Raw genomic sequence first — 14,749 nt, forward strand, 5'->3', positions numbered from 1 at the left:
AAGTTGTGGGTAAGAGCAATGCAGGAGGAGGAAGAGCATATAAGAAAGCCCGAGGCAGGAAAGAGTCTGGGGTATTCCCTGAAAGAGAACCCATGTGGGAAGCACATATGACTCTTAGAAAATGACAATGCCCTCTGTCTGGCCATTCAAGGCAGAACTCTCCCTCTTGCCACGTGGTTCAAAGGATGATAAGAACCATCTAATATGTCTAGATACTACATTAACATAGTAATGACGCACATGAATTGCAGCTGTCTGAAGTGGCCCTCTTTCTAACCTCTCGTTTCCTCACTACCTGCTCCCCACCAACCTGTACCCTTTGCCATCCAGAATGTTATTTTGGTGCACTATCCTGGGCATAACAATTCAAGGATGCATCTTTCCTTGGCATGGTATATTCAAAGTGCTGAATGGGAAAATCTGCAGCCAAGAGTACTCATCCAGAAAGCCTGTCGTTTGGAATAGAAGGAGAGATTTAGAGATCATGAAGAAATTCATGATCACTAAACCACAGCTACAAGAAATATTAAAGGGGACTCTTGGAGTGGAAAGGAAGATCATAAGTGAGAATACAAAAAATAGGAAGCATGAAAGCTGTAAAAATAAATATACCTATAAAAATCAGTAAAGGGAGGGATGCCTGGGTGGCACAGTCGGTTAAGCATCTGCCTTCGGCTCAGGTCATGATCCCAAGGTGCTGGGATCAAGTTCCGCATCAGGCTCCCTGTTTAGTGGGGAGTCTGCTTCTCCCTCTGCCCCTCCCCTGCTCATTCTCTCTCTCTCTCTCCATCCTCTTTCTCTCTGTCAAATAAATAAATAAACTCTTTTTAAAAAATCAGTCAAGGGACTCACAAAATAAAAGGATACAAAATATGACACCATATACCAAAATATGGGGAGGAACAGAGTAAAGACTGGGTTTAAACTTAAGCAACCATCAACTTCATATAGAGTACTATATGCAGAAGATGTTATATAAAAAAACTAATGGTAACCACAATCAAAAACCAATAACAGATATGCAAAGAATAAAGAGAAAGGAATCCAAGTATATCACTAAAGAAAGCCAGCAAACCATGAAAGAGAGAAGGACCAGAAAAAAAAAAAAAACTATAAAAACAACCACAAAACAAGGGGAAAAAAGTCAATAAATACATATTAATAATTACTTTAAGTATAAAAGGACTAAAGGCTCCAATCAAAAGGCGTATGGTGACAGAGTGGATTAAAAAAAAACAAGATCCATCTATATGCTGCCAGAAGAGACTCATTTCACACCCAAAGACATCTGCAGATTGAAAGTGAAGGGATGGAGAAACATTTACCATGCAAACAGACGTCAAAAAGAAGGTGGGGCAGAAATACTAATATCAGACAAAATAAGCTTTAAAACAAAGACTGTACAAAGAGACAAAGGACACTATCTAATAATAAAGGGGACAATCCAATAAGAAGATATAGCAATTATAAATATTTATGTACCCAACACAGGACCACCCAAATACATAAAACAGTTAATAACAAATATAAAGGAACTAATCAACAGTTATACAATAATAGGAGACTTTAACACTCTACTTACATCAGTGGATAGACCATCCAAACAGAAAGTCAACAAAGAAAGAGTAGTTTTGAATGACACATCAGACTAGATAGAACTAACAAATATATTCAGAACATTCTAACCTAAAACAGTAGAATACACATTCTTTCCAAGTGCCCATGGAATGTTCTCTAGAATAGATCACATATTAGGCCACAAAACAAATCTCAACAAATTCAAAAAAGATTGAAGTCATACCATACATCTTTTCTGACTACATTATTTAAAGATTTTATTTATTTATTTGACAGACAGAGATCACAAGTAAGCAGAGAGGCAGGCAGAGAGAGAGGGGAGGAAGCAGGCTCCCTGCTGAGCAGAGAACCCTATGCGGGGCTCAATCCCAGGACTCTGGGATCATGACTGTTGAGTCCATGGTCAAAGGAACGAGACTGCTACAAAGCAAAAGTCAAGCAAAGCTTCATTTCATGCCAAGCATCGAGAATCAAACTGACCGGCCAGGGCCGTCTTTTGCAAAGAGGCGACCCCTACCAGCCTCACAGACTAACTTTTATAGAGTAAAGGCCATGTGGTTGAGCCTGGCCACACACAGGTGGCCAATTGAATTACAATTCACCCTATAGTAGCTATTTGAACTAGCCTATCACTCTGGTCAGAATTGGCGCCCAAAAGGCAGGGCCCACATTCTTGGGTGGTTAGGGAGGTGCTTTCCTGATTGGATGTCTCCACCTGGCTTGACTCATCCTTGTATTCTGGGCTCTGTTACCTCCCCCTGACATGACACGTCCTGGTATATGGGCTCTGTTAGCAGGGGCTGGTCAGTCATATTTTACTGGTTTCCCAGACTTGTTTCTAAGTAAGTTCCTCGGGGGGGGGGGGGGGGGGGGGGAGGGGCAGGGTCAATCTAAGTTTACTGCATAAACAACAAAATGGCTCGCTCTGGCTAAGTAGGCCCTTACATGACCTGAACTGAAGGCAGAGGCTTTAACCCACTGAGCCACCCAGGCACCCCTTTTCTGATTACATTATGAAACTAGAAATCAACCACAAGAAAAAATCTGGAAAGAACACAAACACACGGAGTTTAAATAACATGCAAACTAAACAATGAATGGGTCAACCAAGAAATCAGAGAAGAAATAAAAAATGACATGGAGGGGCACCTGGGTGGCTCAGTCAGTTAAGCATCTGACTCTTGATTTTGGAGCCTGCTTAAGATTCTCTAGCTCCCTCTCCCTTTACCCTTCCCTGCTCACACACTCTCTCTCTCTGTCTCAAAAAAAAAAACAAAAACAAAAACAAAAAACAAAACAAAACAAACAAACAAACAAAAAACCCATGAAAATAAAAACACAGTGGGGCATGTGGGTGGCTCAGGTGGTTAGGCAGCTGCCTTTGGCTTAGGTCATGATCCTAGGGTCCCAGGATTAAGATGGAGCCCCATGTCAATCTTCCTGTTCAGCAGGGAGTCTGCTTTTCTCTCTCCCTCTGACTGTCCCCACTGCTCATTCTCTCTTTCTCTCTCAAATAAATAAATATCTTTATTTAAAAAAATGAAAACATGACAGTCCCAAATCTTTGCGATGTAGCAAAAGCAATTCTAAAAGCAATTCTAATAGCAATACAGGCCAACCTCAGAAAACAAGAAAAATCTCAAAAAAACAACAACATAGCCTTACGCCCAAAGGAGCTAGAAAAAGAAGAACAAAACCCAAATCAGCAGAAAGAAGGGAATAATAAATATTAGAGCAGAAGTAAATGATACAGAAACTTAGAAAAACAATAGAACAGATCAATGAAACCAGGAGCTGGTTCTGTGAAAAGATCAACAAAGCTGATAAACCTCTAGCCAGAGTCATTAAAAAGAAAAAGATGAAGGACCCAAGTAAACCAAGTCACTAATGAAAGAGCAGAAATAACACGGGCGCCTGGGTGGCTCAGTGGGTTGGGCCTCTGCCTTCGGCTCGGGTCATGATCTCAGGGTCCTGGGATCGAGCCCCACATCGGGCTCTCTGCTCTGCGGGGAGCCTGCTTCCTCCTCTCTCTCTCTCTGCCTGCCTCTCTACCTACTTGTGATCTCTGTCTGTCAAATAAATAAATAAATAAAATATTAAAAAAAAAAGAAATAACAACCAATACCACAGAAATACAAATAATTTTAAGAGAAATTATGAAAATTATATGCCAACCAATTAGACAACCTGGAAGAAATGGATAAATTCCTAGAAACCTATAACCTACCAAAACTAAAGCAGGAAGAAATAGCAATTTTGAACATACCAATTATCAGCAAGGAGACTCGATCAGTAATCAAAAAACTCCCAATAGGGGTTCTTGGGTGGCTCAATTGGTTAAGTGTCCATCTCTTGATTTCAGCTCAGGTCATGATCTCAGAGTTGTGAAATCAAGCCCCACATCATGCTCCTTGCTTGCCATGGACACTGCTTAAGATTCTCTCTCTCCCACTCCTTCTGTCCCTCCCCACCAACCCCCTCTCTTAAAAGAAAGAAAGAAAGGAAGGAAGGAAGGAAGGAAGGAAGGAAGGAAGGAAGGAAGAAAACAAAACAAACAAACAAAAACCTCCCAACAAACAAAAGTCTGGAACCAGATGGCTTCACAGGTGAATTTTACCAAACATTTAGAGAAGAGTTAATACCTATTTTTCTCAAACTACTCCAAAAAATAGAAGAGGAAGGAAAACTTCCAAATGAATTCTATGAAGCCAGAATTATCCTGATACCAAAACTAGATAAAGACACCACTAAAAAAGAACTACAGGTCAATATCTCTGATGAACATAGATGCAAAAATCCTTAAGAAAATACTAGCAAATCAAATCCAATAACAGATTTTTAAAAAGATTTTATTTTTTTATTTGACAGAGAGAGATCACAAGTAGGCAGAGAGGCAGGCAGAGAGGGAGAAGCAGGCTCCCTGCCAAGCAGAGAGCCCCATGCAGGGCTTGATCCCAAGACCCTGAAATCATGAGCTGAGCTGAAGGCAGAGGTTTAACCCACTGAGCCGTCCAGGCGCCCCCAAACAATAAATATTTTTAAAAATCACTCACCACAATCAAGTGAGGTTTATTCCTGGATGCAAGGGTGGTTCAGTATTTGCAATGCAGTCAATGTGATACAACACATCAACAGGAGAAAGGATAAAAACCATATGATCACTTCAATAGATACAGAAAAATCTTTGACAAAGTACAATATCTATTCATGATAAACCCTCTAAAAAGTAAGTCTAGACAGAACATAATAAAGGCCTTATGTGAAAAACAAAATAAAACAAAACAACAACAACAAAAAACCCCAGTGAACATCCTACTCAATGCAGAAAAACTGAACGCTTTTAGCCTAAGGTCAGGAACAAGTCAAAGATGTCCACTCTCAACACTGTTACTTAACATAGTACTGGAAGTCCTAACTACAGCAATCAGATGACACAAAGAAATAAAAGGCATCCAAATTGATAAGGAAGAAGTAAAACTTCACTGTTTGCAGATGACATGATACTCTATATAGAAAACCCTAAAGACTCCACCAAAAACTACTAGAACTGGTAAATTAATTCAGTAAAGTCACAGGATACAATACCAAGATACAGAAATCTGTTGCATTTCTATACACCAATAATGAAGCAAAAGAAAGAGAAATTAAGAAAACAGTCCCAGGAATGCCTGGGTGGCTCAGTTGGTTACGCATCTGCCCTCCGCTCAAGTCACGATCCTGGGGTCCTGGTATCGAGTCCCACATCAGGCTCCTTGATCAGCAGAGAATCTGCTTCTCCCTCTCCCTGCCGCTCCCCCTGCTTGTGATTGCTCTCTCTGTGTGTCAAATAAATAAATAAAATATTTAAAAGAAGAAAAGAAAACAATCTCATTTATAACTGCATCAAAAATAATAAAATACCTAAGAATAAACTTAACTAAAGAGGTAAAAGACGAGTACTCTGAAAACTATAAAACATTGAGGGAAGAAATTGAAGACAACACAAAGAAATGGAAAGACAGGGTGCCTGAGGGGCTCAGTCAGTTAAGCATCAGACTCTTAATTTTGGCTCAGGTCCCCATCTCAGAGTCATGAGATCGGCCCCACATTGGGCTCTGTGCTCAGCACAGAGTCTGCTTGAGATTCTCTCTCTCCCTGCCTCTTCCCCTGCTCACACTTTCTATCTCTCTCTAAAATAAATAAATAAAAATCTTTAAAAAAATGGAAATAAAAAAATGGATTCCACGTTTCCATTTTCGTGGACTAGAAGAACAAATATTGGTTTTTTAAAAAAATTTATTTATTTATTTGACAGACAGAGATCACAAGTAGGCAGGGAGGCAGGCAGAGAGAGAGGAGGAAGCAGGCTCTCCACAGAGCAGGGAGCCCGATGCGGGGCTCCATCCCAGGACCCTGGGATCACGACCCGAGCTAAAGGCAGAGACTTTAACCCACTGAGCCACCCAGGTGCCCCAAAGAACAAATATTGTTAAAATGTCTATACTACCCAACACAATCTACAGGTTTAATGCAAAATACCAATAGCATTTTTCACAGCACTAGAACAAACAATCCTAAAATTTGCATGGAACCAAAAAAGAACCAGAATAGCCAAAGCAATCTTAAAAAAGAAAAAGAAATCAGGAGACATCACAATTTCAGATTTAAATTATACTGCAAAGCTGCAGTAATCACAACAGTATGGCACAAAAATTGACAGATCAATAGAATAGAACAGAAATTGCAGAAATAAATACACAATCACATGGTCTGTTAATCTTCAACAAAGGAGGAAAGAATATCCAACGGAAAAAGAGACAATCTCTTCAATAAATGATATTGTGAAAACCAGACAGCTACATGTAAAAGAACGAAACTGGACCATTTCTTACAGCAAACACAGAAATAAACTCAAAATGGATCAAGGACATAAATGTGAAACTTGAAACCTCAAAATTCCTGGGAGAGAGCACAAGGTAGTATACTGATCATGGTGAGCACTGAGTAATGTATAGAATTGTTGAATCACTATATTGTACACCTTTGTTTTTTTAAGATTTTATTTACTTATCTATGTATTTATGTATGTATTTGTTTATTTTATTTTAAAGAGAGATAGAAAACACAAACGGGGGGAAGGGTAGAGGAAGAGGGAAGAGAGAATCTCAAACAGACTCCCCACGGAGCACAGAGCCCACCATGGGACTAGATCCTACAACCCTGAGATCATGACCTGTGTGGAAATCCAGATTAGATGCTCAACTGACAGAGCCACCCAGACACCCTTAAAGATTTTATTAAGTATTCTCTACACCCAACATGGGGCTCAAACTCATAACCCCGAAATCATGAGTTGCATGTTCTGAGCCAGCCACGCACTCTAGTACTCCTAACACTAATATGACACTGTACATTAACAACACTGGAATTATATATTTTTTTTAAGATTTTATTTATTTGACAGAGAGCGAGCACAATTAGGCAGAGTGGCAGGCAGAGGGAGAGGGAGAAGTAGACTCCCACTGAGCAGGGATCCCAATGTTGGACTTGATCCCCGAACCCTGGGATCCCGACCTGAGCTGAAGGAAGCTGCCTAACTGACCAAGCCACCCAGGTGCCCCTGGAATTAAAATTTAAAAATAAATAAATAAATAAGATGCATCTTTCCTAAGGGAGTCTTATGACAGCAAATTTGAGAGAAATTCAGCAAGGAATACTAAATGCCAGCTTCAGAATTTAACTTAAAATTCAGAAGTGAGGGGCACCTGGGTGGCTCAGTGGGTTAAGCCTCTGCCTTCGGCTCAGGTCGTGATCCCGGGGTCCTGGGATTGAGCCCCGCGTCGGGCTCTCTGCTCAGCGGGGAGCCTGCTTTCTCCTCTCTCTCTGCCTGCCTCTCTGCCTACTTGTAGTCTCTGTCTGTCAAATAAATAAATCTTTTTAAAAAAAAAATTCAGAAGTGAAGTGATTTATCAGAGAGATACATATTAACACCATTATTTAAACTGAAAAATTACACTTTCTTTTTTTTAACATCTTAATTTTATTTTTTTTTTCATTTCTAAGATTCATCGTTTATGCACCACACCCAGTGCTCCATGCAATATGTACCCTCCTGCCGCTTCCGGTCGGCGAACGGAGAAGAATTAGGCACAAACAAGTCAGCTGCAAGAGACTGGGAGCAGGGGACAACAGTCAAAAAGACTGCTGTCCCAAGCAACTCCAGAATCCCACTTTTATTAGATAGAAACAATAGCCAACAGAAGAACCGATGAAGGTCAAACATTAGTCACATGTCTCGTGGACAAGCAAGAAGGAGGACAAAGTTTATAGTTAATCAAGCACATTCAAAGGACTCATCTAACGGGCGCTTCTGGGAAGAGAAAGAAAAGATAACAGAAAAGGGAAGCAGGTGGTATTTCGTTCCACCCTGAGCTGACCGGGCGTTCCCGGCTGCCTGGCTTCTGTGAAGGGGCAGCATTCCGCCCTGAGCGAGCCAGGTATCCCCAGCTGCCCAGCTTCACGGTCGTTTATCGTCCTTCTCCCCAAAGACCTGTTGCCAGTATACGTTTTTCTTAAGGCCATATCTAAATGTGCTTGGTAACTAGTAAAATCCTTCAGGGGCTATAGTTTAAGTAACACATTGTTCTGAGGGGCAGTAGCACCCTCCTTAATACCCACCACCAGGCTCACCCATCCCCCCACCTCCCTCCCCTCTATAACCCTCAGTTTGTTTCCCAGAATCCACAGTCTCTCATCTTTCATCTTCCCCTCCGATTTACCCCAACTCATTTTTCCTTTCCTTCTCCTAATGTCCTCCATGTTATTCCTTATGATCCACAAGTAAGTGAAACCATATAATTGACTTTCTCTGCTTGACTTATTTCACTCAGCATAATCTTCTCCAGTACCGCCCATGTTGATACAAAAGTTGGATATTCACCCTTTCTGATGGCTGCATAATATTCCATTGTATATATGGACCACATATTTTTTTTAAGATTTTATTTATTTGACAGAGATCACAAGTAGGCAGACAGGCAGGCAGAGGTAGAGAGGAAGGGAAGCAGGCTCCCCGCCAAGCAGAGAGCCCGACGTAGGGCTGGATCCCAGGACCCTGGGATCATGACCCAATCCGAAAGCAGAGACCTTAACCCACTGAGTCACCCAGGTGCCCCAGACCACATCTTCTTTATCCATTCATCTATTGAAGGTCATCTTGGCTCTTTCTGCAGTTTGGCAATCGTGGACTTTGCTGCTATGAGCATTGGGGTACAGATGGCCCTTCTTTTCACTACATCTGTATCTTTGGGGGAAATACCCAGTACTGCAATTGCAGGGTCATAGAGCAGCTTTATCTTTAATTTTTTGAGGAATCTCCACACTGTTTTCCAAAGTAGCTGCACCAACTTGCATTCCCACCAAGAGTATAAGAGGGTGCCCCTTTCTCCACATCCTCTCCAACACTTGTTATTTCCTGTCATGTTGATTTGGAACATTATGTAAGGTGGTATCTCAATGTGGTTTTGATTTGAATCTCCCTGATGGCTAATGATGATGAACATTTTTGCATATGTCTGTTAGCCATTTGTATGTCTTCATTGGAGAAGCATCTGTTCATGTCTTCTGTCCATTTTTTGACATGATTATCTGTTTTGTGGGTATTGAGTTTGAGTTCTTTATAGATCTTGGGTATCAGTCCTTTGTCCGTAGTGTCATTTGCGAAAATCTCCCATTCCTTGGGTTGCCTTTTTGTTTTGTTGACTGTTTTCTTTGCTGTGCAGAAGCATTTGATCTTGATGTCAAGTCCCAAAAGTTCATTTTTGCTTTTGTTTCCTTTGCCTTTGGAGACATATCTTGAAAGAAGTTGCTGTGGGCAATGTCGAAGAGGTTACTGCCTATGTTCTCTAGGATTTTGATGGATTCCTGCCTCACATTGAGGTCTTTCATCCATTTCAAGTTTATCTTTGTGTATGGCATGAGAGAATGATCGAGTTTCATTTTTCTATACATAGCTGTCCAATTTAAAATGACACTTTCTAATGGAAAGTCTCGTTTGACTGGATTAATTTTGCCAATTAGTTCATAGGGCAAACTTTTTTTTAAAAGATTTTATTTATTCATTTGACAGAGAGAGATCACAACTAGGCAGGGAGGCAGGCAGAGAGAGAGGAGGAAGCAGGCCCTCCTCGGAGCAGAGAGCCCGATGCGGGGATCGATTCCAGGACCCTACCCGAGCCGAAGGCAGAGGCTGTAACCCACTGAGCCACCCAGGCACCTCAGGGCAAACATTTTTCACAACTTGAATGGGCTGAATCTGCAGCCCATAAGATTTTGATGAAAATATATCTGAAAGGGGAGGCACCTGGGTGGCTCAATCTGTTAACAGCCCAACTCTCGATTTCTGCTCAGGTCATGATCTCAGGGTGGTGAGATCAAGCCCCACAACTGGCTCGTGGCCAGCAGGGAATTTGCTTCTCTCCCTCTCCCTCTGCCTCTGCCCCTCCCCCTGCTCCCACACACACTCTCTCTCTCAAATAAATAAATTTTTTTATAAAAAAGAGAAAATATATCTGAAGTACATATTCATTATACATCACACAAAATATTATAAAATTTACAATGATTTAAATTTATGGGGAAAAATTTAAACACCAGGGGTGCCTGGGTGCCTCAGCTGCTTGAGCATCAGACTCAATTTTGGCTGAGGTCATGATCTTAGGGTCATGGGATTGAGCCCTGCATCGGGCTCTGCACTGAGCATGGGGTTTGCTTGAGATTCTCTTTCCCACTCCCTCTCCCCCTCACCCTGCCCATTCTCTCCTTTTCTCAAAATAAATACAGGGGTGCCTGGGTGGCTCAGTCGGTTAAGCATCTGCCTTCAGCTAGGGTCATGATCCTAGAGTCCTGAGATGGAGCTCTACAGTTGGGCTCCCTGCTCAGCAGATAGCCTGCTTCTCCCCCTCCCTCTGCCTGCTGCTCCCCTGATTGTGCTCTCTCTTTCTCTCTCTGTCAAATAAATAAATAAAATCTTTAAAACATAAATAAATGGGGTAGCCTGGGTGGCTCAGTTGGTTGGGTGTCTACCTTTGGCTCGGGTTGTGATCTCAGGGTTCTGGGATCAAGCCCCACGTCAGGCTCCCTACTCGTGGGGGGCCTGCTTCCCCCTCTCCCTCTCCCTGCCTCTCCCCCTGCTTGTGTTCTCTGTCAAATAAATAAAATATTTAAAAAATAAAAATAAATACATAAAATCTTAAAAAAAAATTTAGGGTGCCTAGGTGGCTCAGTTGGTTAAGCATCTACCTTCTGCTCAGGTCATGATCCCAGAGTCACGGACTCAAGTCCCACATGGGACTCCCTGCTCAGCAGGGAGTCTTCTTCTCCCTCTCCCACTGCTGCTCTCTCTTTGTTGAATAAATAAATAAAATCTTAGAAACAATTTTAAATATCAACTTTAAGACATATAAGAACACATAATTTTTCAAAATTATTTTAAGGTTATGTTAGCAAAAACCAGAAATGTGAAGACAATTGGCTTACAAGGTAACTCCAGAGTATCTACTAACTGGATGTGGGGGGTGCTGTGGAACAAGGACAAGTCAAGAGTGATTCCTAAATTTCTAACCAGGAAGTGTAAGTCTGAGAGCCAATCAAAATTCAATTATGTTCATGGTTCCTTAAGGTATCTCTTAAATGTTTTTAGTTATACTTTATCATATTTTGGCAGAGAAGGGATATTATAGTAATATTGGAAAATGTGAAGATTTGTGAAAGGTTAACTCTCAAGATCTAAAGTCCACTAGCTTACATGCTCATATTCATTCTGACTTTTGTTTCAGTAAAAAGGCCTAAGTTCACAACTTTTTAAAATATAATATAAAAGTTTATCGGGGAAAAAAAAGTTTATCGGGTAGAGGGGGAATAGTTATCAGGAAACTGGGCACCCAGTTCAAGGTTACAAATTAAAGAATCTGGGACACCTGGGTGGCTCAGTCAGTTAAGCATCTGCCTTCCGCTCAGGTCACAATTCCAGAGTCCTGGTTTTAAGAAACCCATCAAGCTCCTTGCTCAGCAGAGAGTCTGCTTCTCCCTCTGCCTGCTGTTCCCCCTGCTTGTGCTCTCTCTCTCTCTCTCTCTCTGACAAATAAATAAATAAAATCTTTAAAAAAAAAAAAAAGCCTGGTTTTTTAAAAACAAAACAAAACAAAAAACACAAAACAAATTAAAGGATCTGCTTAAGGCCAAGATGCAGTAACAAGGACTAGATTTACCCCCCTCACCTTAAAAAGCTTCCCCCCAACCTAAAAAAACAAAAACAAAAAACAAAACAAAAAAACAAACAAAACCCCACACATACAAAAAATACATGAAACAACAATTTTCAAGACACTGGACATCAGGCAATAGAGGACAGTGATTCCTGAGAACATGGGATTGTAGGAGAGAGCCCTACAACGAACTCAAGAAGGTTTCCAGGGTGTGGCATAGGAAAGAGGAACCCAGGTGAGAGAATGGGAACCAAAGGTGGCCATGTTTGTGGGACAGAGGGCAAGAAAAGAGGGCTCTACACAGAGAAAATACTCTGAGATCTATGAAGGGTATTCAGAGGTGCCTGTGTCTGAGGAAACTACCCCACTGACTAGGGAAAGAACTATTGAGAGAATCAGGGGAAGCACTGCCCACCACACACATAGGACCATAAAAGAGCCTGTTCCCCCCAGCTAAAATGGAAAACCTCATGGTTCACGGGACATTGGATAGAGTCTTTATTCAGTAGTTGTAAATAATTAGCCCTAAAAAAAAAAAAAAATAGCCCTAGACCAATGGTTCTCAACCTGGAATGATTTTGCTCCCCTCCTCCAGGGAACATTTGGTAACATCTAGGCACATTTTTGACTATCAGGACTAGCAGTGAGGAGCTACCAGCACCTAGTGGGGAGGCCAGGGATGTTAGTAAGCATCCTGTAGTAACAGGACAGACTCCTGACAACAGAGCACCATGAGGCCCAAAGTCAGTAGTACTGAGTTTGAGAAACCCTGTCCCAAACTACAGGCTATTCTAGTCTTTCCAAAGGAAACTTAAAAGCAAGTCTCAAAAGGATCAAAGGATTACACTGTTTCCAAATAAATTAACTGCATCCCAGAGTAAAGCTCAGGAAGGTTTACTGGAAAACAAACAGAAAAAAAAGAGGTTTACAGGAATACAAAATGATGAGGTACCCAACAGGGTAAAATTCACAATGTCTGACATTCAGCTCTTCCTCTTCTAAACAAAGATTACCAGGCATACACAATCAGGAAAATCTAACCCATATTAAGGAGAAAAATCAACCAACCAAAACGAACCCAGAACTGACACAGATATCAGAAGTAGCAAAAATGACACGTTAATGACAGTTAATATATCTGCAAGTTCAAAAGGGTTAGTAGAGAAAGGCAGTTATAAAAAAGACCCAAATCAAACTTCTAGAGATAAAATTTACAACGTCTTACATGATACACAGATGGAATTTAATAGCAGTTTAAATATTTCAGAAGGGGGGCACCTGGGTGGCTCAATGGGTTAAGCCTCTGCCTTCAGCTCAGGTCATGATCCCAGGGTCCTGGGATCAAGACCCGCATCAGGCTCTCTCCTCAGTGGGGAGCCTGCTACCTTCTCTCTCTCTCTGCCTGCCTCTCTGCCTACTTGTGATCTCTCTCTGTCCAATAAATAAATAAAATCTTAAAAAAAGAAAGAAAGAAAGAGAGAAAGAAAGAAAGAAAAGCACAGTCCAAAATACCTCATGTGGTTTTAACCCAGGAAAGCAAGTTTAGTTAGGCTTATTATGGTAATCATTTCATAATATATACCAATTATTGATTCATATTGTACCTCTAAAACTAATATAATGTTATACGTGGATTAAATCTCAAAAAATAATAATAATAATAATGTGTAAGGCGTGGCCTGGCTGGCACAGTCAGTGGAACATGCCCCTCTTCATCTCAGGATTGTGAGTTTGAGCCCCATGTTGGGTGTAGAGATTACTTAAAAATAAAAGCTTAAAAAAAAAAAAAAGAAAAAGAATCATGCTTTAACCCTTTTCTCCTTTTCCTCCATTATGAGTGAAAAAGAAGGGTGTCAGCTTTCAAAATTATCCAGAAAGCCAAGCTGTGAGCTGAGGATACACCACGACAGATGACAGAATTGCTTAGAGGATGCCCAAAATGGAGGCTTCTAGGCATGTGAAAGAACCAGGAGGCCTGCCTTAGACAACATTCAACAGAAGTCAGCCAGGAACCACAGCCAAGTGCTTCTGACATCCTTAGCCACCAAGGGAATGGGGCAATAATCTTCCACAGGCTGGATGTAGGGAAGGTACAAAGTTTCAATTTTCAAAAGTCACCTATGCATCCAATGCTTTTGCTATTATGAGATGCTTTCCTGGAAGGAGTTTGTAATGAGAGCTGCAGGAAATGGACTAAGCGGAACATGTCTGTTGAGTATTTCAGATATTCCCAGGAGTGCTGAAAAAGCATGAGGAGTGGAAATATACCAAAAAATCAGTATCATATGAAATTAGTTGCCTGCAGTGCTCATGAATTAAGTCTTACATATATTTTGTACACAATAGTAACCAACATTTATTAGACATTTGCTTTGTTTCCAGGATTTTATATGTATAGTCTCATTAATCCTTCTTGCAACTCTAGAAAATAGGTACTCTTTTCATCTCAATTTCACAAATTAGGAAATTGAGGCACAGAGTAGTTAAATGAATAGCTTGCCTAAGGCCACACATATTGTGCTGAAGATAGGATTTGGATTCAGATGTTTGATTCTGGAATCCACAACTTCACTGTTTTATTTTGTTTTGTTTTGTTTTGTTTTAAGATTTATTTATTTATTTTAGACAGAGTGGAAGAGAGAGAGAGCACGAGCAGGAGGGACAGAGGCAGAGGGGCTCCCAAGCCTACTCCGTACTGAGTGCAGAGCCAAATGTGGGGCTGGATCTCATAACCCCAATCCAAGCCGAAACCAAGAGTTGGACCCTCAACCTACTATGCCACCCAGGCACCTCCACATCTGCACTTCTAATCACTGACACGCACTATCTTTCATATGACATATGCATATACATATTCATATGACATATACATGCCTACACTGCATTTCAATTTCCACATATGCACATACATGGTTTTTGTTATCTGT

This window comes from Martes martes (genome assembly GCF_963455335.1).
Source record: "Martes martes genome assembly, chromosome: 4".
Taxonomy (NCBI): domain Eukaryota; kingdom Metazoa; phylum Chordata; class Mammalia; order Carnivora; family Mustelidae; genus Martes; species Martes martes.